Here is a 27,223-nt window from a genome sequence, read left to right as displayed (position 1 = left end):
TTTTTTAATCTTTTCTTTTTTTTATCTTTCCTTTTTTCTTTGTTTCTGATGCTGGGGGGGTTCAAGCCCAGGGCCTCACACATGCTAGTCAAGTGCTTTACCACTGAGCCTTATCCTCAGCCCCCATCTCGGCCCTTCTCAAAGGAATAAATGAAAATAAATGTTTTCAGGATCAGAAAGCAACTTCTGATCCCTCGTGCCAGAGACAGAGAGGCCACTTACTGTGCAGAACCGGGCCTTTGTCTTCTGAAGGATCCCTTCCTAATGCTGTGTAGGGTTGGGGGCTCAGAGGTCTGCAGTGGGTTTATCTTGCTGTTTGAAAAAGCAAGTACATCCAGGCTTAAGTGCAAATTGTTGTTTTAGGGAGGGTTCACCCAGGGATATTAAACAAAATGGTATTTGGATGGAAACTTGGCATCCCAGTTTGGAAACATTTTTTATTGGGTACAGATTTGGTGGGGGGGTAGGAAAAAACAAACACAACTTCTATGTTGTAAATGTTAATAAAAAAAGAACAAGTAAAACAAATTAAAATGTTTTGTTTTGCTGAGGTTTTTTTACATTCCCATGACTCTAGAATACTTTTGGATTTTTATGATAATCTATAACTGCTTTAGAATAGAAAGACGAAGGACAACTGAAGTTAAAATAAATTCAGAGAATAACAGAAGGAAGATGTAGAATTCTAGTGGTCTGTTGTTAAAGATTCTAGTGGGATGTTTTAACATGATTTTTATTAGTCCAAAAAGATTATGCTATTAATAGTTATTTTTAACATGTGATCCTCAAATTATGTCTTCAGCTTGCCAATCCTGTTATTTGTCAGTCTTAAACTTTTATATTCTTGCCTGTGTATATCTGTCTGATCTCTGTGGCTGACTTTTCTTGTTGCTACTGTTGCCGGCTTGCAAACCCATTTGATCTTAAGCATACTCTACTACCAAAGTCATTAATTTTAAGAGGGAAATAGGTGGTTAATGGTCATGATTTGACTCACAGCAATCTATTTGTGTCACACTTTCATCTCAGAAATGTGTTTTTAAATGGAAGGAGGGCCAGAATAACAATCACAAGGGTCATATTATAATTGTGACTACCGTGAGACTGGATGTAAGACTTCTCAGCCGTAAGTAGCCCTGTGTTTTGCTCTGAAAGTACATTCACTCCTTTGCTGACAGGTTTGAAGGAGGTGGTACCTGGTGGGAATAAAATGAGGATACTGATCTAGATGATCTAGAAATATCTGCCCAATATGGTAGTCACTAGCCACTAATTAAAGGTAAATAAAATTTGAAATTCAGCCTTCACACTCAAGACTCATTTCAATCCACATTTCACTCACGTGTTGCTTGTGACTACTACACCAGACAGTGAAGAAGTATTCCAGGGCTGGGGATGTGGCTCAAGCGGTAGCGCGCTCGCCTGGCATGCGTGCGGCCCGGGTTCGATCCTCAGCACCACATACCAACAAAGATGTTGTGTCCGCCGAGAATTAAAAAAAAAATAAAATAAATATTAAAAATTCTCTCTCTCTCTCTCTCCTCTCTCACTCTCTCTTTAAAAAAAAAAAAAAAAAAAAAAGAAGTATTCCATTATTGCAGAGAATCATAGTGGATGGTGCTGGCCTAGAATGATAGCCCCTTCCAGGGGTCTGGGAATTGCAGTTGGAGTTTAGAAGATGTCTCTTTGAATTAGGCTCTGAGCTGCTAGGCTTAGTACAGGCCTCAAAAACCTCTGGCTTTCCTTGAGCCACATGCAAGACCATGAACCTGGCATAGAGGAGAGAGTGGCTATTTCCTGCTGAATAGCATGTCAACTGTATCACCACAGATGTGGAATCAGTGGACGTGCTTATTCTGAATTCTGTCAGAAGCATTTCTAAGGATCTTATGTCCAGTGTTATCTTTAACACATTTATCTAGCTTCGTCTGAGTTCCAAAGTGAAACCTCCCAGTCTCCATAAATTTAGCCTTCAAAGGCAAAGGTGATGATGACGTACTAGGCTTTAGAAGCCTAATGTGGGGGAAAGTAGTGGTATTGGGAATGAGGGGACGGGGGACATCTGAGAATTGAGTTGCTATTATGGATTGGCAGAAATTCATCCTAAGTCACCAGGAGCAGCTGCATCCTTAACAGAAAACATTAATCACTTCTGCTTCTGGTTTGCTACCCCATAAACAGAATTCTCTGTGCACATTCTATGTGCATGTCTGATTTTAGAAGTTCTTTATGAACTACACAAGCACATAACAAAGCAAGTGGTAATTAGTAATATCTTGGTGTTTGTCTTATGGTGAAGTCATAAGTGGTGGCCATTTATGCCACCTTTGTGTTCTCAGTCTCATCTCTGTATAGATGCTGTAGCCCAGCCTTTCTCTGAGTGTGTACATGTGTGTGCACTCATGCACATATATGCATGCTCATACTGGAGTTCACCTGTATATGAGAGTACATTTTTTCTTCATGCATGGCAATTTGGCCTCCTTGTTTCGAGCCTAAACAGGATTATTTCAAATTGCAGTTCTGCCACAGCGTAGATGGCAGGTCTTGGCAAACTGTTGCCTTTTTTGTGTGTTTTAGTATTCTTATCTATAACAAGGATACTAAGAGTTCCTATAACAGAGTCAGTGTAAGAATTAAATTAAAATTCTAGTATGTGTGTATACAAATACATACATATTCATGTATACTCATTAACACATATGCATATATATATATACATCTGCAAATATATACATATGTATATACATAGATCTCACTTAGAATGTTTCCTGGTTCATTATAAGTTCCATTCAAGTATTAGCTGTAAATTATTTGTAACTGCTTGGCCACTGGCATGCTTTAGTAGTGGACATCCAAACATGATCGTTGTTAATTGGGCTTCCCAAATTCCTCAGCAGTGTAAGGAAGCCTTGCTTGTATTTTTCTGGGTATCTATGGCAAAGGCAGCAAGGGAGGCTGTCAACTAAAGCTATTCTGGATCCCAGGCTGGACAGGCAAGTTTTCCAGATGTCTCTTTCATCTTTTGGAGCAAGGACACATAAACTTCATTGCTTTTTATCTCCCCGAATCCTGTGGCCTGACAAGCTGAGTATGTAGCAAGATGTGTTCATTAGATTCACACTTCAAACACATGTGTCCTGACTCTACAAAGTGTGAGTTACTTGAGTTGAGCCTTTTCCTTGCAAGATATCCACCCAACCCTTGAGTTGATTGGGTGCTACCTTTAGAACTAGTTAACCTCAAAGCCTCACAATACCTCCTTCTGAACTTCTGTACCGTGGAAGCTTCTTTTACCACCACACTGCGGTACCCCTCCTCATAAACACAAACACTCATGCCTACACACACACACACACACACACACACACACACACACACCCAAACCGACACACAGACTCACACTCACTCTCTCTCTCTCTCTCCAACTTATATGTGTCTTATTTATTTATTTATTTTTGCCAAATGCTTAAGATTTAGGGACCTTGGAAATCTCGGCTCCTGCCTTGACTAAGGTTTAGAGATGTCCTGTTCTCATGCTGTTGAGGTTGATAGAAAGAAGTAGGGCACGTTTTCCTTCCATGTGCTGCTGAACTCTCAAGCAGAATGTACAAGATGTTTTCTGGTTGCCAAGGATACCTGGTGACATAATCATACCTAGCCTTTCTTTCCTCTCTCCGCCCCCTCAGCCTCTCCTCTCACCCTCCCCTCCCCTGGGTCTTTATGTGCAGCTCTATGTAGAGTACAGCTTGTACTCTATAGCCTCTCACTTATTTTGGATCAGGAGCAGCTGCCAGAGGACTGCCTGGTGAGAACCGTACACTTGCAAGCACTCTTGCAGACTCTCCAGTAGACAGGTTACCTCTGGAGAGAGAACAGCTCATGTTTTCTTATACACTGAAGGTTTTTACCTTTTTGCAAATGGATCCAATTTAGGTTTGGTTTGGATAGGGGAGCTAACAAAATATGCTTTGGTTTCTGCAAGTTTACTTACAAGCAACCATGCCATCCTCGTGTGGATTCTTGTTCCATTATCTTCCAGCAGTAATTAATCCAAGGTTTCATCTGGAAAGTTCTACCCTATGATTAGTACTGCATGGTCAGTATGTCTTGGGGTAGACATTTTACTCAGCAGAAGACTGTAGACAAAATGGAATGTGACTCAGTGTTCAAAACACATAGTCTTATGTATCAAGAAGTATCTAGATAGGGTAGAGTACACTCTAGCCCCACTGTGGCCTGACTACAGACTCTGTTTCCCACACTCCCTACTCCCTTAGCAATAAGTCTTTCATCATCCTGTCTTGACTCACCTTCTCTGGAATTCCCAGAATTCCATCTTCTTTACCACCCACCAATCAGCTGTGTCCTATTCTTTAAGACCCACTTCAAATCTCCCTTCCTGGGAAAAGGCTTTGCCCTAATAATCCTGTAAGAAAGAGTCTTTTCCTGTGGACTCCCTTTCTCATTGCCATCCCTTTCTTATGACTTCCTCAATCCCTTTAGTTTTCCCTCCATTAATGAGGATCAAACCCAGATATGTGTTCTTCTACAGAGTTACATCCCCGTCCCTTTAAAAAAATTTTTTTTTTGAGACAAGAGTCTTGCTAAGTTGCCCAGGGTAGCCTCAAACTTGCAATCCTCCCTCCACAGACCCCCAGGCAGCTAGGATTGCAGGTGTGTGCCACCACACACAGCCTCAATCGCTTTCTGACTTATATTGTTCTTTTGTTGTTATTTTGAATTCTTTAATACCAGATACTAAATTGCATGATAATGGTAGGGTTTTGTCATATCTCATATTGTCTCTTCCAGATCAGATTTAGGGCAATTCCTCAGGCAATGTAGCTGTTCAAAGAATACTTACTGAGTAGTTGAATGAATAAATAGCAGAAACTGTATGTCGAAAGCTGGTGCAAGCAGTTCCCTTGACTGAGCCTGTTGAAAGGAAATGGATTGTTCAGGAGATCCGAAGAATTTAAATATTAACAAAATAGAATATTAAAATTGACATGACTACTAGCCCATCCATATCATCTTCATTTTCAAATGAGTAAACCAAAATTTAGATGCAACTCTCCTGAATCAAAGGAGTGAGTGAGAAATAGTGGTATAGCTGAATCAGGTGGTGGGTCTATACTTAGTTTCTTGAGAAACCTCCATACTGTTTTCCATAGTGAAAAAAACGTATACACTAGATCTGGAATCCAGCCCAGAATTGTTTTTTTCCCCCACTTATATTGTATTTTGTTCATTTAACATTTTTAGATAGCTTCAGTTATACTTATTCATGAATGTATAATAGTCCAATGATACTATAAATGAAATTTTTGCAACTTGATTTTTATTATAAATATTAACTCATGTTAACTGTATAAATTAGTGGATTCTACTGTGACATTTCCATGCGTGCATGGATCATATTTTAATCATACCCACCTTCAGTACTACCCTCTTTTTTCTTATCCTCCCTCCCTCCTCCTCCCAGTTCCCTTCTTCTTCCCTAGGAGTTCTACTGCTTTATGGTTATTTTTATTTACTTATTTTTATTCCCACATAAGAGAGAAAACATATAATACTTACCTTTCTGTGTCTTGCTTATTTAGCTTAACTTGATGACCTCTAACTCTATTTTCCAGCAAATGACATTGTTTCACTCTTTCTTATAGTATTGATAAGTACTATATAAGTATTGGTTGAATAGTATTCCAATATGTATATGTGTATATGTATACACAGATATACACGTCTATGCACACACATGTATATATGTATACACATGTGCACACATGTACCTTCATACACACACACACACACACACACACATATTAACCTCATTTTCTCTATACATTCATCTGTTGGCAGGCACCTAGGCTGATTCATAACTTCACTATAGTGAATCATGCCATAATAAAGACAAGTTTGCAGGTATATCTTTTGTATGCTGATGTCTTTTCCTTTGGCTGTTCACCCAGCAATGGTAGAGCTGAATCAGATGGTGGGTCTATACTTAGTTTCTTGAGGAACCTCCATACTGCTTTCCATAGTGGACATGCTGGTTTACACCCCCCACCCACCTGGTATCACTGACCCTCTCTCCCTTCATCCTCTCCAACAGTTGTTATTTTTGTATTTTTTTGATAATAGTCTTCTACTGGAGCGAGACAGAATCTCAATGAAGTTTTCCCTGATGAATAAAGATGTTGAGCATTTTTTTTATATATTTATTGGCTACTTGTGCTTCTTTTGGAAGTGTCTGTTCAGATCATTTGCCCATTTATTTAATGCATTTCTTCTTCCTTTTGATGTCCCATTTTTTGGTCCTTTATATATTCTGGATATTAATCCTCTGTCAGATGAAGAGCTAGAAAAGATTTTCTCCCATTCTGTGGACTGTCGATTGTTTCCTTTGCTGTGCAGAAGCTTTTTAGTTGATTCCATCCCATTTGTTGATTCTTACTACCTTTTTTTTCCTGAGCTTTTGGAGTTCTGTTCAGGAAATCATTGCCTATACCTCTATCATGTAGTGTTTTCCACTAATAGTTTGGAAATTTCAGGTGGTTTATGAAGGTCTTTGATCCATTTTGAGTTGGTTTTTGTACAGGGTGAGCGATAGGCTATGGATATTCAGTTTGCCTAGCACCATTTGTTTCAGACTGTCGGTTCTTTTGAAGCAAGGCTAGAAGAGTTGTGGCACTCACATTTCCATTACCCAGACACGTTTCAGGAAGACAGTTTCTCATTGCACAGCCTATGACCCCAGACATTTGTATGTCTGCTAATATAAATAGTTCAGACAAAATAACAGCAACTTAGAAAAGACTTCCATCATATGGTTATTCTGCATAGCAAAGTAGAAACCTAGGAAGGAAGTCTACTCAGTACTATACTGGGTAAAAGACTTAATGACTTATGTTCAGACTGGCAAGCCATTTGCAGTACAAAAGGAAGTAGTATTTGAAGCTGGCCAACATTCCCACAGCTCACCAAGGAGGGGGGGCGGGTGCTGGGAATCCTGCAATCCAGCAATAGGAGACCATGTCAGGAGCCAAGTGGTGGGTGAGGGAGATTACTTTCCTCAACTATGTAATAGAGCATCACATGAGTGAATTCAGAGCTTTCAGAGCTGAGTGCCTAGTGGAATGTGGACTGTAAATCTCTCATCATCCCCTTCACTGACCCACGTACATCCCCTGTTCTTCTCATCTGCTACCCAACCACCTGCTTTTCCATCTTTCTTTATCTGGATAACTTTTTCCATTCTCCTACCTTCCTTTCTATCTACCTTTTTATAGTGCATCTCATCCCTCTCCTAAATATTTCCACCTGACCTAATTTTTTCTCTAACGATGAGACAACAGGAAAAAATGATCTCTTAGCATTTATTCATTTATCCGGCCAACAGATATTATCAAGCACATACTATGTTCCAGGCACCACTCTAGTTGTTGAGGATGCTGCAGTGAACAAAACAAATGCCCATGCTCTAGCAGAGCTTACACTTTAGCCAGCAAATGATAAACAAAATACTTCGTGTCATAGCATATTGGAAGGTCATAAGTGCTATAGAAAAATATGATTGTAATGCATTCCACTATCATCATGTATGTAAGAAATAAAAAGAAATTTAAAAAAAAAGAAAAAAAGAATAGTCTAGAAAAAAAAGTAAAAGAAAGTGCTGGATGATTAAGGGATGAGGATCTCAGCTCCAGAGCCAAAGAGCCTGGGCTGGAATTAGAATCTCATCCCCATCCTTTCCAGTCATATGACCTGTACAGGTTCTCAGAACACACTGGTTCTCAGGAAATAGGGGAAATTGGTATCTCCTTGGGTTGTTGTAGGGATTAAATGCGATGGTACATGTAACACACTCAACACAGGGCTTGTCCCTTGTTAACACTTGATGATTTTCAGTTCTGATTATTATTAAAGTTGTTTTTAGTATATTATGTGTGTGTGTATGTATATATATGTGTGTGTGTGTGTGTGTGTGTGTGTTGTATATATGATACTATTATCTAATATTCCATTTTTCTCAAAGTAGAAACAAATGGGATTCCCCTTTTCTAGGCACAATAATCATATGTTAATGCCAGTTTGTAGAACCCTCCCAGAATTCCCTCATTGTTGTGTCAATGGGAACAGGGCTGCATTCTCTTCACCTTCTCTCCCTACCTCCTAATCACCTTACCTTTCAATCTTTGACAGAGCACCAAAATCATGGTCCTTTTCTCACTGACTCATCCACAGAAGCTTTTCATATATCCACTTAGTGTAGATCCAGTTAACCCCTGTAGCTTTGTTCCACTTGCACACTCTCTTCACCCTTTCTGTCTGGTAGGAGTAACCCATTTCTGTCCCAAAACCTCTATGCAGGCCCCAAGAACACCAGTGATAACTGTTCGACAAGTTAGCAATTTCTAGTTGAATACCTAACATCATGCCTTTTCCCTGTTGATCTCTGGAACTACCATGTTAGTTACAAACCTCCAGTATTCCCATCTGCTTGTTACTACTAAGAAAACAGAAGCTCAAAGCAGTGAAATGAAAAATTCAAGTACATGTGACTAAAAGTGTTAGCATTGACACCTGGATCTGCTATCTGAACCCGTATCGCGGCTTGAGAAAGTTCATGCTTGGCAGTTGGGTGACCTGAATTCTCACCCTAGCTGTGCTAGTTACTCACCATGTGACTCACCATGAGAAGTGCCTTAAAGCTTGTCACTTCTATAAATTAAAGTAACTCTTGCCTGCCCTGACTTCTGGGTATAGTTTGATGATTAAAAGACAAGTAAGGGATTGCATTGATTATAAAGAATATAGGAATGAGGAACTCACTTTTAATGATTTAAACTTATAAAATAAAAATTAGAGTTTATACAACTCCTGGTATCTAGATATTATTTTTCAAAGTACCCCTCTTCCTGATAAACATGCTTGGTAAATAGGGGAGAAGGGTATGTTTCTGGGCAAATTCTAATACACTGAGCAAACTCCAGAGGTCTGTACATCTACATCTACTTATCAAAATCAGTGATGCTAAAACTAACATGTAGATCTGTCTTATTATATAAGAAGCCCAGTATTATGGGCCAAGTTCTTTGCAGACTCCAGGAATCTATTCTGTAGTTATCCTGGATTGTTGTCAAACTGACAGTTACTTCACAAATCATTCATTGGGAATTGGAAATATTATGAAAATTTTGTGGAATGTCAAAATTATAGGTACTTAATAGACTCTAAGGTATTTAATAGACTCGTGGAAAAATAAGCTGAGTAATATTTGCAACAAATATCTGTGCCATGAATTATAAAAGTAATCTGTAAGTAGACACTAAGATTTCTCTATTGTTATGCTCTCCAGAATCTACCAGGAGATTTTGTCAGGCAAGAGCTCCATATTTTAATGGATTATGATCCAAATCATCAGAGTTGGGAGACATTGCAACACCACTGTAGCTGTGAGGCGAGAAATCTGCAAAGACTCAAAGGATCACAGACATAGTTAAACACCTATCTGAGGGCAAAATCAAGGATTAGTGCTCAAAACATTTCGGTTCCAGCCATCAATAGACAAGGGAGTTCCCTACTAAAAAAAAAATCTCAACAATTGCTGAGATTCCTGAATCTTTTCAGTCTGAGCAACCAGGTCTTATTCCAGTCCCACCTGCCTGGATTTAAAGCAACATTTTTGGTATCTATATGGGTACATGGTACATCCCCTCTCTTCACCATCTGACCCCAGGGCACACTTTCCAAATAGGGAATTCCACAGAAGATAACTCTGAGAGCCCGGTTGCTCACCTTTTTAGTGTTATATATATACTAATTGATAGAATAGAGACCCAGGTCAGATAGATCTCTCAATATTCATAGTTTTTCCTTCAATTTAATTTGAGAACTGGAAATTCTGGATGTACCTTGCTTAAGATCACACAGCTAATCCAGATGAGAACCCATGTCTAATGACTCTCAATCGAAACTCTCCCTCCATGATAAATTAGCCACACTTTCTTTAAACATGAGATAAATAATGCTTCATGGACCTTGACATGTATTATAAAGAAGACTACTTCAGGGATGGGGTTGTAGCTCAGTGGTAGAGTGCTTGCCTCACATATATGAGGCCCTGGGTTCGATCCTCAGCACCACATAAAAATACACATATAAAAATAAAGATAAAAAAAGAAGACTACTGCAGGTCATCTATTCTAATAAGCCCTCACTACCCAGATATGCATTACTACCACTTCCCCTCAGAGAAATAAAGGAGGATCTCATAAATACGGTACTAAATATGTGTTTCCTGATGGATGGCATAATATTTTTTTAATATTTATTTTTAGTTGTCAGTGGACTTTATTTATTTATATGTGGTGCTTAGAATTGATCCCAGTGCCTCACACATGCTAGGCAAGTGCTCTATCACTGAGCCACAACCCCAGCCCAAAAGGTATAATATTTATTCTAAAACACTGGAAAGGCAAGGGGAAAAGGACCTTGAGTTTTCTACATTGACAGTTATGGAGGCTCTTGGGCAACCCCAAATAATTCTACCTCCTGGTGTTTATACCTTTGTATAATCGCCCCCTCTTTGAGTACCAGGTGAGCCTGTCATTTGCTTCAAATCAATAGAAGAAGGCAAAGGTATCAGGATATGACCTAATTGTGGTTACGTTACATTACATAAGGGTCCATCTCTACAAACCAGAAGAGAGACTACCTGGGAGTCTGGTGGGAGAAGCCCATGAGGTGAGAAACTGTGACTGGCCTTTAGGATCAAAAATGCCTGTAGCTGACAGCCAGCCAAAAGTCTGCACCCTGAATTATATGCACGTAAGGAAATGAGTTCTGCCAACAATCTGAATGAGCTTGGAAACAGAGTCTTCCCCAGTTAATCCTCAGACAACAGTGCCTCTCAGTCATCACCTTGACTGCTGCCTGTGAGACTGATCATAGGACCCAATGAAGCCATGCCCAGACCCTCAGGAATGCAGGATAGAAGATGTGTGTTATGTTAAGCCACTAAGATTGTTAAACAGCAAGCAAAAGTTAATGCAATATACCCTTTACTATTTTCTGAACCAATAGTATTTTGAAAAAAATCCCACCCAACAAAGGAGCTCCCTTTGTTATGTATTCCAATTATGTGGGTGGTCATTCAGGGTCTGGGACTACCATTTTACAGAATAGTCATTTCTGTATTAAACAGGTCTGCGAATTGTCAAGTTCAGCTCCACTGTGGGTAATGCACTCTTCAGAGGAAGCCCAGGGAATACCCTGAATTCCTAGGAAGACTTGAGGAGGGACTCCTTATTCTTTTGTCTCTGAACTACCCCACATGGCTTTCTAACAGTTGTGAGCCTGCCTTCTTTGTGGCCGACTGGAAGAGAATGCATATGACAGGTTAATAACACTCGATCTCTTGCTACCAGTTTTACCACTTTGCCAGCAATATAAACTTTTACCCCATTTAAATCAGTTAATGAGCCTTGCTCTATGTGCTTTCCCTACAGAGTTGTGGCCATGAAGTGAGATAGCGTCTATGAACATGTTCGTTGGCTGTAAATCAGCAAATGATGGCAAATGATTATAATTATTAAAATAATAGTCATTTGTCAGTAAATATTTGTCAAAGCTGGTCCACGATGGAGACAGGCTCTTCAAGGAAGCTGCTGATGCAGAGATAAGGAGGAGACCAGCCCCGGTTTGGGATTGCATCACTGGTTCTGTATTCCCAGTGGCACATTTCAGGTCTTGCTTCAGGAATTTGTTTTTTGTTTTGTTTGGTAGGAACAAGCAACCCCTGGAGCCAGTTATGTTGTCATCAAACTTAGTTGGTAATTAGGCTCCAAAGCAAACCTGTGGCAATGAGACAGCGTTGAAACATGAATCCCTTCCCACAGGTGGAGGGTTGGATCCTAGAGGCAGTGTACACAGCTTGGCTATTTTTATGCTGCTACATGCAAGAAGGTTCAAGAGAATCTGGGTAAAGCAATTAGCATCCCTCTGTCTGCAGGCAAAACGGGTTTGAACATGTTTCTCGGTTCTTGAAGGGCTGCTGGAGCTTGGCAGTTTATCTGATGAAAGATTTCACTCAGCAAAATGTCTTCACTTCCAAATCCAGCCACTTTGCCCCTTTAGTCAGCCCCAAAGTTGTTTATTTTCTCTAGAGTCCTTCCTATGACCACGAACCACCAAGAATTACATGAATCCCCAAGAACCCAAGAAAGTGTAAGCCTGTTCAATCTATCCATTCAAGGATGTCCCAGCAAGCACTGTTAATTCTTATAGCATAGACTATTTACAGGTCTTCATTCTCTTCATTTAGAAGAGAGAAATGTGTTTTTTACATGTATCTTATAAGGCATATTTCATAGATCTGTTGATGTAACACTGGTCGCATTACTATTGAAAGTATACTTATTTTGTTGGAAGTTTCTTTGCCCTCCTTCAGGAAGAGCAAGACCAAGTTTCCAATATTAAAACCAAAATCCTGCACAAAACCCTCCTTTTAAAAACTTAGAATTTTTTTCAGCATCAGTCAAATGCTGTAACCTTTTCTATTTGATCCCTACACTAGGTCTCTGTTGTTTTCTTTCTCAAGGCATGTTTCATTCTCTTGCCAGACTGACAATGCATGTTTTTGTGATATCACATGGCAGGAACATATAATATAGAAAGGTGCTGTCAGTGTTGCAATTTGTATTTTCACTCTTCATCAAACCTAGGTTTTGTCCATGATTTCAGGAATTTGATTTTTGCTTTTTTTTTTCTTTTTGGAATATTTTGGTTTTGTTTGGTTTTGGGTTTTGATTTTGATTTTCCAATCTAGGCCTGAGATCTGATGCTAACTTGAATGTTAGCGTGAACTATTTGAGCCTGGTTCCTTGGGGTTCAACTTGGATAATTTTCTCAGTGATTCAGATATGGTTCTATTAACCTTTACCAATCAAGGGATCTACTTGGTTTCTTGTCTGTAATCCTAGGACACCTTTCACCAACTAACCATAACACACCACTGAAAATTTTAATTTACTTATTTAGTCTCTTAGTTTCCTACAACTGGGTGGTGAGCTTTTGCAGTGGAGGATACCAGTTTGTCTTGGTTGTTATAACCCCAGTGCCTAGCACAGGATTCACAGAGTCCCTATGTTCCACCCCAGTGAATGAATGTTCTTAGGTTTCATTTTTCCCTAAACCGGATTATGATATCCTAGATCTTGCCATAGCATCCAGGACACCCAGTAAGTGTATTTGGGTGATCAATGAAAATCCATGATAACAGCTCCCAAATTACAGATGGGAATGTGTCACCACAAATCAGAGATGAATGAGTGTTACAGTTCAAAGAGAATGACGACTCATTTCAGGTTTCCCTGAAAACAGATGAGGCAACCAAGCCTTAAGAATTGCCTTGCCAAGAGTCCTGGGAAGAATGTATGAGGAAGCTTACTCCTACCTATTTCATTGTATTTGTCTCACTGCCTATTCTCATTTGATTACAAACACATATCCATTATTCTCATTCTTAAACTAGCCCACAAGAAGGCAAATTTAATTCAGTGTTAGATGTAATAATTCACAGGATCCTGACCCTATTAGAGAATAAGGTATTAGGCTAGTGATAAATACGACAAGAAGCATGCAGTGGCTACCGGCAGTAGCCACAGCAAAGGACCCCTGTTAAGGTGATCAAATGTGCCAGGTTGGTGTGAATAGAGGTGCATCCTATGGACAGGATGGCTGCACACATACTCACCTGTGAGTGTCAGAATGTGTCCACCAGCAATGTAGCAATTCTGTAATGAAACACAAACCTTCTGCCCCGTGTTCACATGAAAGGAACAATAGTTTATGCTGAAGGGAAACCATTATAAATTTTCTCACATGTGTACCTTGTTACTATGAATTTCTTTGTGTTTTCCATGAGTAGGCAAGGGCTTTATTACATATCTTGTGAACATCTGTCTTCCAGGATTTATGACAAGTACTTACAAGCAGTATTGCCTTTTATTTCACATAAATTTCATATACTACTTATGTTCAGAACTGTAGGGTCATGTTAGATTTTTCAAAACTCCAGCAAATGTTTATTTTCATTTTCTTTAAAGGAGAAGAAGAAGGTAAAGAAAGATGTATCTACTGCCAACCTACTGTTTTGATTTCTTTTTGTGTAAGCTTTGGCTTCCTCACATCTTGAGCCTTAAAATTCTTTGATGTTGTCTCTTTAAGCATAAAATAAAAGATTATTATCTTTAGTCTATAGGCTTGTAAGAGGGCAAACAGGGAACATTCCTGTGTGTTTTTATCTCTGTGGCAATAATTGATGCCAGTCTTAAAGGTGTCCTATTTGCCCAAGACTTATATAATAAGTGTTTGGTGTCACATGAGTTTTCAGTGTTGTCAACTTTCCAATCCTGTATGGAGTTCTCTCTCATTGTTTCTATGTGAGCAACTTGACAAGGGCGGTATCCATGATCTTGATCTTCGCCTCTGTCCCTGCAGGGCTTATAATTATGCTTTGCACACAATAGGGGCTCAATGCATGAATGAACTCATGTAGGAATATTCTAGTTTGATTTCCATGAGCTGCTTAATTCTATTAGCTGCACCTCCTAGGTTTTCATAAGACATTTAATTCGTCCCTCTTCCTTATTGCTTTCTAATATTCCATAAATGTTTTGTGTTACTTTCGGTGAAGCCCAAATGAATAGAAATTAAAATATTTCTAATTACACAGTTAGAATTTCAATATCTTCCCACAAATGAGACTCAATCCTGGGTTTTATAGCTATGCTTGATTGCCTAACTTTTTTGTTCCTGTGACATAAAATCATAAACCCTCATAGCTGAACAGGCTACTCAGGATCCTATCTAAATCCTTATTATTTACATGAAAAGGCCAACATTTGCCTTATTTATGATCAGTGAATGAATTAGGGGTGTGAAGTGTTCTTAATGAAGGTACTATGAGTATCATCACCTTTTTTTTTTTTTTTTTTTTTGTAAAAACATGATATTACTCCGTTTTGTGATACTGAACTATCTGGCTCAAGGGATACCCGCTTCATTTCCAGTGTTGCTGCTTTCACTGCCAATCAAGAGCTCCGGGCCTTGTGTTCATAGCTGAATAGGGATTGCTTTGGGTTCAGAGAAAGAACAACAGTCATCCTCACAACCAACAGAAGAACTCCGAATATCTGGGTCTACAGATATGTTATAAATCCTGAAATGGCCCCTATTTCAAGTTCAGTGGCTGGTGAATAGGTTTGCTTTTTCTTAGCCTGCAGCCCTGCTTTCCAAAGTATTTTCCCCCTTTGAGGTCTTTCTAAATATCGTCATTACTTTGAGAAAGAGAAACTTAACAAAGATACGTTGGGAAATGGAAAGGGATCATTGCCTAAGAGTCAGAAAACAGGAGGCAAAGTGCTAATGAAATGAAGAGAAGCCCGCGCCTTGGTTTTACAAGATCTGGATCTGAATCCTGGCAGTGTGTCCTTTTAGCCTTAGGCAATTCAGGAGCCTTGGGAGGCGGTCTCCCTCCCTCAGCATCTGGTGTGGGAAAGTGTGGAAGAGCTTGGGGTCATAGGTTGCCCTATGCAAACTCCACATATGCAGACTGATGTTATTAAAAACACTGTCCCTAGTGGTTCATATTCCGAGTCTTGTTTTGTCAACCAACTTCCAATTAATAATAATCTCAAATGATGACCAGTATTTGCCTGGCATTTTATGGCTTACAAAATGCTTTATTATATTACAATTCTATTATTGAAAACATCATTTAATATTGTTCTAGTACAACAATAAGTGTTTAATTTTTCACTTTAGTGTTCTAACTCTATTAACAGTTCTCAGATGTATTCTGATCTACATTTTACAGATGAAAGAAGGCTCCTAGGAGGATAAAGGACTTGGTGACATGAATTATCTTCTGAATAATGGAGAGATTCATGATATGCACTTTATGAAACTCCTCAATGCATGTTCTTTCCCCTAAGGCCATGGTGGTCCTACCATTTGACGTAGCTGGCATTGTATAAAAAAGCTTGGTTTATCTAGCCTCTGGTCCCTCGCTGTCTTTTTCTCACAAAATAATCTAGAAAGAACTTTGGTCCCTGAAAATGTACAGCCTTAGGATGGAAGTGGTTCCATTTCATACAGTGGTTCTCATTTCCCATTTGCAAATTTGAAATACAAATTCTGAGACCCTGGAACTGGAAGTCAGGAGAGGAGTCACAATTTACCATGATAACTTTCACACTCTTGTCTCCTTGTGAGATTCACCAAAGGGCATTTCCTCTTTTGCCTTAAAATTCTTTTGGAAAAAAAGAGAACATGACTGTACCTACCAATGGGGAAAAGCATTTGGGCTACTCAACACCTCTTTAAACTCTGAAACTGGCTGATACTCTGGTATATGAACAGGGACTAATGCTTTTATGGATGCTTTAATAGAGTCTTATCTAAATATCTAAAAGCTCACTGCAAGCCTCAATTGTTACTCTAGGTTAGGTTTCAAGACCCACAGCTCCCTTATGATGCAAACAAGAATAACTGGTGTTTATTCTATTTAGAGCCCACAAGCACTTGCACATTACTTCTAGTACTAGCAGCAAATGTGGTAATCATTGCAAGACTGAGCTAACACATCTGCTGAAGGGGTTATTAATTTGAGTAAACAGCAAGGCAGAGTAGGGAGAGGGTGTGGACCATAGTGTTGAGTCAGACAGGCCTGAGTACAAAAAGCAGCTTCATCATTTAAATGTCACACAACCCATCAAAAGTTACTTAATTTTTCTGAACTTTAGTTTTACTACCCACATAAAGAAAATTATAAATTGCTACTTTACTTATAAGATATAAAAATGTGCCCATCAAATTAATGTAGGGTAAATGGTGTTACTCTAGTCCTACTTCCTAGAATACCCAAGGCAGATTTATCATTAGAATGAAGTGGATTTTTTTTTCCCCGAAACCACTGTTTTTTTATTCACTTGTATTCTAAAAACTCCAAGATTAAGCTGCGGGTGTGGTGGTGCACTTCTGTTATCCCAGCAACTCAGAGAGCTGAAGCAGGAGGATCCCAAATTCAAAACCAGCCTCAGTAACTTAGTGCGACCCTGTCTCAAAAAATAATGAATAAATAAAAGGACTGGAGATGTAGTTCAGTGGTTAAGCACCTCTGGGTTCAATCCCCAGTACCAAAAAAAAAAAACCAAAAAAAAAAAACAACAAAAAAAAAACTGCAAGGTCAATTGTTTGGTGAGATTTTCAGTGAGATTTCTTGTCATACTCCTTATCTATTCAGAAACCAGTCTTTGTGATTTCAAAGGACAGTTAGGAAGGCTGGAAGCTGTGTTTTACCTACATGCAACAGCATCTTCTTAGGCCTAGAGGACCAGACATTGAAAATACAAAATAAAGTCCTGGAGTGATTTCCAAAGCTTCAGCAATATGTAATGCCATTTCTTGTCACAGTGAATCCTTGCACTTGTAGAGGGCTGAACCTCAGCTTAGACCCTCCCCTTTGTTTGTCTCAACCACATATAGGCCATTACTATTCTCACTTTATAGATGAAGAAGTTGCCAGTAAAGCAATTTGTATTGCTATGAAATTGGGCAGGCCAATGGTTGTATCCCAGCCTGCTCTGAAATCCAGTAGCATTCTTCTCCACCTCCAGCCTTGTTTCTGGCTCCCTCCAGTCTCCAGAGCAAGCTCAGGCTTGTTCTGCACTAACGGTGGAGTGACCTGCTCATGCAGGCATCTTAACCACTTAGGAAAATGGTGCTGTCTTTGGGACTTGCCCTTCTTCCTTTCTGGTCCCAATACAAGGGTTGCTAGGAGCTGTGTGGACCATCAGAGTGTCCCTGGAATGGCCAGAGAGTTGGGAAAGCATCAGGCCTGGGGTCATGCTGTAAGCCTGTTGTAAAAGTCCCAGTCTTTGTGAAGTCTTTTTGTCAGCCACATGGAAGACACCTTAGAAAAACACTCCACATTACTTATACCTTTATGCCTTTGATATTTTCAGTCACAGTGCTTTATGAAGCTGGATGTCTAAAGGACTAGGTAGACGGCATCTCCCAAGCCATGGGGCAGGGTGGTGCAGTAAGAAGATCTGATACTGAAAACTTGGACAGCCATATTCTACTCCTGTCTCTTTTAATGATAAACCTGCACCCTCTGAATCTGTTTTCCTAACTATCCAGTGTAAATCATTGAGTGAAAGGCAATAATTCCCTTATGTTTTTTTTTTTTAAAGGTTGTTATGATTAGTAGTTTTTTAAAGTTGCAAGGAGAAGATGGGACGTAGGTCAGCGTGGTAAAGACTCATTTAGCATGTGTGAGTACTCGGGTTCCATCCACAGTACTCAAAGAAACAAAACTGAGTATTAAAAGTGGCAAGGAAAGAGATCAGGCCCTTTCTAATGATGTCCCTTTTTTTTTTCTTTAAAAAAAAATAAAAAGCAAAATTTTCATTTATTTGTCTGCAAAGTCTTAAACCCTTTCCTATCGAACACATTTTATATTAGTTAAATAAGTTATATTATTAATGCTTTTTAAATATTGTTTTGTTTTCTTCTTAGATCATGAGTAGTCAATTTGATGAGATTGGACAATTGTATATATCCTTCCAGAAAGTTCCTTTATAGCACTTTCCAATCCAGTCCACCTGCCACCCTCATAGGCAATTACTTCCTGACTTCTTTTACCATAGTTATTTTAATTCAGATCAGGGTGGAATTATGCCATATTTATATTTTGTATCTGGCTTGTTTTAATGTGCAGATTTTGAGATTCATCCACTTCTCCATGTTTTTGTATCAGCCATCTGTTTCTTTTTGTTGTCGAGTATTCCATGAATATACCACATTTTACAAATATACTATAATTAGTTTATCCATTCTTCTCTTTTTTATTTTGTCATGAATTTATGTAAGTGAGAAACGTGGGAATACAAGTACTGAATATTTGGGTCAAATCCAAATATTGCTACTTGTCAGTAACAAGGACTTCAGACTATTGGCCACACAGGTCTCTAACACCACCCTAGTGCATTGAGTATGCCCCTTTGCTTCTTTAATAGTCACTTATTCCTCTACCATTTCGTGTGGAAGTGGGAAGAGCCTTGGACTGAGAATCAAGAGATTTGGGTTCAAATGAAAGCTCACTTTTCTGTCTTAATAGTGTAACTTGCCACTTTGAAACCAGTCTCAGCTTCTTTCATCTTCAACATCCTGTCATCCTTCAGGAAATTGCTCCTTTGGGCTCCAAACACCTCATCTTCCTCAGCTGTTCCTGTAGTCCCTGTCTTTTGTATCTCTGTGACAGAGTATCCAAAGCATCGTATTACTTCATATGATGTCTCTGATCCCTCTTTCTCATCCACCCCACACTTCCTTGTATAGACTTGGAACCTAAGGAAGGAATGTCGTCTGAAGAGCATACTATAAGAAGGACTTCCATAAAAAGTGTTGGGTCTTAAAATTTCCTGTATTTTTCAAGTTTGCAGAATACAAATAAGCTAGCCATTGATAGCATACTTTTTCATACTTTTTATCATGCTTCAAAACTACATTATGAATTTACTATTTCTCTCTCCATCCCTTATTTAACTGTTATTTTTGGTGATATTTTCCAAATGATCAACTTTTTTTATTCCCTTCTAGCTTGTGATGGAAATTCCATAATCTTAATTTAGGTACCAGGTAGTCAAAGGTTCTGTCCTACCTGTATTTTAACTAGCCCTTAGCTAATACTATTTACTTGTCAAATTCTATTTTTAATGTTAGAACTTGATTCATTTAATCAAGAATAGAGAAACAATTCATAGAGAAAAGACCTAAAAACATAATTCCTCCTCCTATGGGAAATGCTTTCTACAAATTTTTTATTTTTAAGGAAAACTTAATGTCACTTTAAGAAGTAGTATCTGTCATTTATTCATTTATTCATTTAAAAAGACTTGAGAGAATTCAACAATGAAGGATATTTTTGTAGCTTCTCTTAAGCTGATAATATTATCATTTTAGATAACAAGGAAATTTAGAGATTAGCATATTTACCCAGATAGAGTGGTAAATTCAAAATTCCAACTCTAAGCAAAATTGAATTAGAGAACTATCAACCATATTTACTGTCCATCTCTTTGGACATTTTCTTTGCAGTACAGTGAGTGGAAGGCATATGGACCTAAAAAGGACAAAGACTAGTTATTTAATATTCACTCAGCTACATACCAATTTGGGCAACTCTGAGCAAATCATTTAACCCCTCTATTATTGGGTATAGTCATGTTATTTTTAACATGGCTTTTTAACATAACATATTTTTAACATAACATGTTTTGAAGATATTGGATAATGCATGTAAACTTCATGGCACATAAGTATGAACCCAATAAAGGTAATTCCATGGGCATTTTCATTGTTACTACTTCCCCTTATAACATCAAAATTAGTTCCTTTAATGTTTACTGAAGTGCAAAACGTTAAACATGAACTTGAGCACTTCTGAAATAAAGTGTGAACTTCATTTTCACATTCACAGGGTCTAAGACTTTTTACTATGACCTTATATCTTAACAAGATGTGATTAGATCCAGAAAATTATATTTTAAAGGCCTGGCACATATTATTTTCCAGTAAAGAATCAAGGTGGGCATACTAAGAATGTTTATTGAGTGACCACATTCTGTACTGCATTGTGAGAAAGAACCTCTGTATGGAGAAATGTCTCTTGATACAGCAGTCAGGGTCCAGATAGCCCCAAATTCGAAAATCATAGGGCAGTCATATCCCTGTCAGTAAAAGCAGGTGGAAAAACTTGAAAGAGATTAAAAATTCAGTGGACTGGAAGGAGGATTACTGAGTTACAAAAATAAACAAACAAACAAAACCAGTAACTTTTCATGTGTAAGGGACATTTGTCTAGAAATTTAGAATGGGGCCCTCTTCAGATACTGTTTGGTATCTGTGATTTGCTGTCCTTGATCAAATCTGACTATGTGAGAAGCATTTCAAAACAGCCAATTTCTTTCACGATTCTTCTCCAGTGTATACCTCTTGTGCCCTTGACAAGGAGAACACTATTAACAGAGACAGTGTGCTCTGGAACTTGGGGCACTTACATGAGAATTGGGAGCTCTTGAGTCTGTTGCTTCTGCCAAAGGCAGACTCTGACCTTGGGACAAGCTGATTCACACACAAGGTGAAGGAGATTGTATCTGTGATGAACTGAGAGCTCACCTGAGAGAGATGCTAACTGACTACAAAGTACTTATTATTGTTGCTTGTTTGGTTCAGATAAGAAAATGGCTATAATTACTGCCCCTAACTTCCAGACTATCCCTTTGTCTTCTAAACCTACTTTTCTCCATGAAGTCCAGCCTCACCTATACCAGATGAGGATCCACATTGTTAACCTCATCAAAGTCAATTTTTTGCATTTGTAGTTTCATTGTATCACTCATTAGTCAAAGAACACTTATTGAATGTCTACTGCTCCTGCTAGATACTGTGCGAGGTAGGAGATTCAGAAGAGGGACCAAGTCTTGGTCCCATTCCAAGGAACTCAAAATATGGTGGAGATAACATGGTGTAATGAAGGCCACAAGACTATACCTGCAAAAGTTTCATGGATGTAGAGAGAATGCAGTTGTGTTTGTGGCAGCCTTACTGGGGAAAGGCTTCAAAGAGGGCACATCTGACTGGAGTGCTCAGTCAGAGATCTAAGTGAGACAAGTAACATGGAGAGAAGCTCCCGGAGGAAAAAGTATAGGATATGTTCAGAGAATGGCAAGTAATCTGATTTGGCTAGAACATAGATAGATGGGAAAATGGTTAACTGTCTAGCAGCCTTAAATTGTGAAAGTTGTTCCCACTTCAGAGAGCTGGCTTCCTCATGTAGACAGAGGGAGATCCATTTGTAGGTTCTAGGCAAGGAAGGAGATATATTGTGCCTGTTTTATTGGCAGCACGTCATTCAGTCATAGGGAATGTGAGATCTCAAGTGGACCTTAGGTACCACTTTGTCCAAACTATTACACAAGTAAGAAAAGCAAGGCACAGAGAATAATTTGACTCCGATCATAAAGTGAATAAGGTAATTGGGATCAGCTGGAGGGATAGAAAACAGTAAACAAAACAATGTCCATTTCTTTCTCACTGAAGGAAATGGGTGATCCAGGACACTAGGGGGAAGGGACCAGCCCCCTGCTGGGCTTCTCTGCCACTCAGCATGTGGCTTCCATTGAGTGGAAATAGCTGCTTGCTTCTGCATTCCAGAGGGCTGAGGTCCTTCTCCTTGCCTCTGAGGACACTTCATTCCACCCTCATTAAAGTCCCATAGCTGCAAGGAAGGCTGAGGAATCTATATCATTCCATTCAACCATATCCTTAGCTATATTTCAGAGGTTCCTCAGAAAGAAGAGAAACAATTGTCAAGGTATACTACTCTAGGAAATTGGTGAGGTTTCAAGGATTAGTATCTCATTTCCTGGCACCAATTCCAATGTTCTTTTTAGTACACCATAGCTTTTTAATTCTTAGCAATGTGATCCTTAATTAAGAAGCCTGTAAGAACATTAAAATACGTATAAAATTTATCATTCTATATATTCATATTGGGTGCAGTATTTTCCTTTTGCTTAAAAAATGCTTATTTTGTTAACCCCTTGGTCCTAGGAGTCAGGCAGACCTTTGTTTAATTCCTCTCTACCAACTTGTGAATCTGCATACATATGAATTATTTTTAAAATTTCATGCTTCAGGTTTATCTTTTAAAAAAGTAGCAATATTATCATTCTGGGATGTGTTTTAAGAAATAAATGGGTTCATTTCATGAAGGAGCTAAGCCTAGCTTAGTACACTGAATAGGTATCTAGTGCTGCAAATATCAATTCCCTTCTTCCTTTCTCCTCCCTTCTTCCTTTCTCCAGCAGAAGACAATGTAAGTTTCCCAGAAGGAATAAAAAGGCATCTGACTTCTTGAAAAAACAGTCTTTCCAATATCCATGGTGGATTTGTCAAGCTGCGTAGTCTGTCAGCCAATCTTGAGTTTTCTGGGGCTCTGGCACAATCAGAGAACTTTTTTAAAGTTACAGGTGTCTGAGCTTCAACCCCAGAGCTACTGACTGAACAGGTCTAGGAGTCATTAATTCTTAAACTAAATTTTTGATTCTTGTAGATGTTTCAGTGTATCTAATGTGTTGCTGTGTTAAGACAGGCCAATATGAAGTCCAGAGAAATGGAGAGGCTGGGAGACCAATTGGGGATGGCTGTGATTATCTTAGTGAGAAGTGATGGACTAAAGTGGCAAAGACAGGCAACAACAAATGGAATTAAAATATTTAGTGAGCAAAATTAATAGGACTTGGTACTTGATGGGATCTAGGAGAAAGAAAGTTGGTGCTACCTCTGACATAAGACATATTTTAATAGTGGCAGAACTCTAGTTGTGAAGTTATTCTGACCCAAACCTACTGGTTTGAGGTAAAGGACAAAAGAGATTTTATAGTATGTAAAATATCATTGTTTAATTATATGGAACAGTGAGCCAAATCCAATAAGATAATCTAAGAGAGACAAGTCAAATCTTATTCTTATTTTTTTAATAATTATTTGAACATGATACCTGTTCTAATTTGATAGCTACTTATTTTTTAAAGGACTTTTAGATCTCATGATCAATCAAAACAATAATAATATCAGGGACCATAGAAAAGTAAATGCAGTCTTTTCCTGCACTCCCATAGGAAGGAGTGCACCAGACACACACTGGCTATGGGGCCCAGAGTACACTACACTGGGCCCCACATGTTGAAGAGAACCTGGACAAATTAGAACATGCACAGAGAAGAGTGGTTGTAGGGTAAAAGGACAGAAATATCCCATAAGGAATGATGGAAAGAGTCCAGGTGGCTACCCAGTAAAGAAAAAGCTAAAAGCTTCAACAGTCACTAGGAATGTTACATAGAAGAAGCAACTGACTTGTCTGGAAAGGGCAGAAACTTGGGCTAGTTATAGTGCACTAACATTTACCAGTGGAATTGATACCTTCCAAGAGAGTCCACTGTTCCTGGACCTGTTACAAGCAGTTTCAATGGCTAGACAAAGCTCTAAGTGGCTAAGAATATTCAAGAGAATTCGTGGATCAGATAACCGGGACAGAAACACCCAAGATCCTACCCACTGTGACATTTCTCCATGATTCTGTGTGACACTTGAGCTCCTTCACAATTTATTTGACTATACAATTAAAGAAATAATTTTTCCTCATTGCCAGCCACACAAAAGAAAGCTACTGTCTTTTCAGATCTACAGATGGGAATAATAGTGGTGGATACTCTTGAAGAAAATTATATATATATACATATATTCCTGTACCATTGTATTCTCATGGAATAAACAATAGTTTGCATTATTTAGAAGCTCACTGCCCCTGTACTAAAGAGGAACCTCTAGTTTTAGTTTTTCCTCTAGAATTTGGTCATTATTGTTGCTCAATATGTCCTAGCATTTTGAATAAACCTAACTAGCTTCATGAAGTTGCATTAATTTCATGTGTCTGTGTTCAAACTTTAATAGTCATTCAAGCATTCATTCAAACATGTATTCAGTAGACAACTTCTACTATATGTAAGTGGTATCTATATTTTTATTACTATAGGCATATAATCACTTCAAAACTTAGCGGCTGAAGAAACAATCATCATTTATTATCTTTCACGTTTCAGGAATCTGATAGCATCCCAACTAGGCAACTCTAGCATGGTGTCTCTCAGGATGTTTCTGGACTGAGGTCTCTCAAAGGCTTGTTCACCTACACATACTTAAATAGCTGGTGTGGAGCAAGTGGGACTTTTCAGTTATCGCCCTCTATTTGTATGTGATCTGTGCAACATGGTAGCTCAGGGATAGCCCAAATAGTCACATGGCAACTCAGGGCTCCAAAGTTATGTTTTTCAAGAGAAAACCATATATTTTGTGAGTCATAGAACATCACTATGACAGCATCCCACTGGTCAGGCAGTGGTCTTAGAACCCAGCTCTTGCTGATTTGGTGTGGTCATCTTTGGACTTTGCAATTTGTTATGGCATATAAATGATTAGCAATCTGTGCAGGACCCTGCCATAAAGAAGGTCAAACAGTGCTATGGAAAAACAGAGTGGGATGATGATCAATAAAGGAGGTAACGTTCACAAACATTATGCCCTAAAAGTTGAGGCATTTAACTAATCAAGAAGAAAAATATTAATCCCAGTGGCTCAGGAGGCTGAGGCAGGAGAATCACAAGTTCAAAGCCAGCCTCAGAAAAAGCAAGATATTAAGCAACTCATTGAGACCCTGTCTCTAAATAAAAATACAAAATAGGGCTGGGGATGCGGCCCAGTGGTCCAGTGCCCCTGAGTTCAATCCCTGGTATCAAAAAATAAAAAAAATACAAAAGTGCTTAAGTAGCCAAAGAGTGGATGGAAAGTCTTGCAAGAAAAGGAACATGGAGTGTTACAAAGTTTGGATCCACTGAGTTGGATCCAAATGAAGACTGAGTTGGGCGTGGGATGGTGGGGGAGGTGCCTGGAAAGGGAAGGTGAGAGGATATCCTGAAGGGCCGTGAATGTCAAGCTAAAATGTTTGGCATTGGGAGACAGTCACTGACTTTGGAGCACAGGCAATAGAATGATCCTCTCGAGTAATCTGTGCCATGCACATCCTTTCCTGCCTTTGATAGTAAACATATCATCTCTGTGAAAGTTTTCTTCCTCGCTTAAACTGAACACAGACTCCAAATCATCAAATCATGCTGGTTTTTTTTTTTTTTTCTTTTTTCCTCACCACAAACAACTCTAGCATGGCATGCATTTGAACAAACCAAAAGTGATTTCACTCTTCTAATTTTCAGAGCTTTTTGGCTGAATGCAGAGTGAGAAAATCATACCTTTTTCAAGCAGTGTGGGTTCTTTTTCCCAATTCCTCTCATCCATCTGGTTCTCTGGAGGTCTTGGAATCCAGGAAAGTGTTAGTTCACTGTGCTGAAATCCAAAAAAGACTGCTAAACTGTGAAAGAAAATTTGCATTCCAGAGACACTAAGTTAGTCCACCACACGTCTGCAGCAGTAAGGCACAAACATCTGTATTTTCTGTCTCCTTTGTTCTCAGCAGTTATAGAATAGAAAAGACTATCCGTTGTCTGTACCTTCCTTACCTAGTTTTTCTAAACCATTCTTGGTGTGGTGGAGGGTGTGGAAAGAGGAACGAAAACATAGAATTACTTTATTTCTAGTGTCAGAAAATATTGCAACCAAGATTCAATTTAAGGGAAGAAGCAAATCACTTCTCCAGATCCCTGTTGAGCTCTTTATGAGATTCCTTTCTCATGAATGGGTTCCAGGATGGGTATGTGACAAATGAATCAACAGCACCTTACTCAGAAGGATACTACAAGGCCACAGCCATGATATTAGCGTGTCATCATGACCTTTCTGAGCCGTGCTGTCTTTTGTCTTTATTGGCAGAGGTATAATTAGAAGGCCTTGTTTTCAACAGAAGCCAAATGATTGCCAAATCTGTTCAACTGATCTCTAGAGAATTGAAGTTAGCTCATGGCCCTCTGGCTGTTCTCTTTGCCACTCCCAGGAGTTACAGGCTTCAAGTTTTCCTTTTCTTTTGAAAGAAGATCAAGTTTGATTCAAAGAGCTTTTCTGTCATGCCCAGGAGTACAAGGAGAAACCTTCTGTGACCCTCGTTGTTTGGCTCAGACCACTTGTGGCTTGCTATAATTTAGGAAGTAATTGCAATTCATAAACCAGGTAGAAAATAAACATCTTGGCAGGGCTGAGTTTCAGACAACTCTGAAGCAAACTGACTTGTGAGCAGAATGGTATTGGAACATTTCTAGTCTCTGCTTGCAGATCTTGAATCTAATGGATGATTCATAGTGGTTTAATTCTGATCTGAAATGTGCAGGCAGGCAGTCATTACTATGTATACACAGAGCTGAAAGCACCATCACTTAAGCTCAGCTTTTCAATTTTCTCCTGGATAGGTCTGGCACATGGGGTAGACAAATGCTATAAGTAAAAGGAGCATTGTCCTTCCTGCTGTGTGGTGTGAGATCTCAGATCACATACTCTTTAAGAAAATCTGTAGCACTAATTTTTTTGAAAAATGTACTAATGCTGATATGAAGTCAAAGAACCCTAGAATTGGAAGACACCT

The 27,223-nt window shown here is 38.9% G+C and overlaps 1 protein-coding gene and 1 long non-coding RNA gene across 10 annotated transcripts in view; one reads left to right on the top strand and one right to left on the bottom strand.

Annotated features, from left to right (window-relative positions):
- Positions 1 to 27,223, top strand: part of LPP (LIM domain containing preferred translocation partner in lipoma) — a 654,410-nt gene that overhangs the window by 605,727 nt on the left and 21,460 nt on the right. The window lies entirely within an intron of this gene.
- On the bottom strand, positions 558 to 26,334 carry LOC308653630. The gene is made up of 4 exons (XR_014023080.1): positions 25,944 to 26,334; positions 4,868 to 4,938; positions 3,995 to 4,139; positions 558 to 1,196 (listed from the first exon to the last, which is right to left on the bottom strand). It is a non-coding gene; the product is annotated as an uncharacterized lncRNA (long non-coding RNA).

Source organism: Spermophilus citellus, assembly GCF_964194105.1.
Source record: "Spermophilus citellus genome assembly, chromosome: 7".
Classification (NCBI taxonomy): Eukaryota; Metazoa; Chordata; class Mammalia; order Rodentia; family Sciuridae; genus Spermophilus; species Spermophilus citellus.
This window is presented reverse-complemented; position numbering and strand designations above follow the sequence as displayed.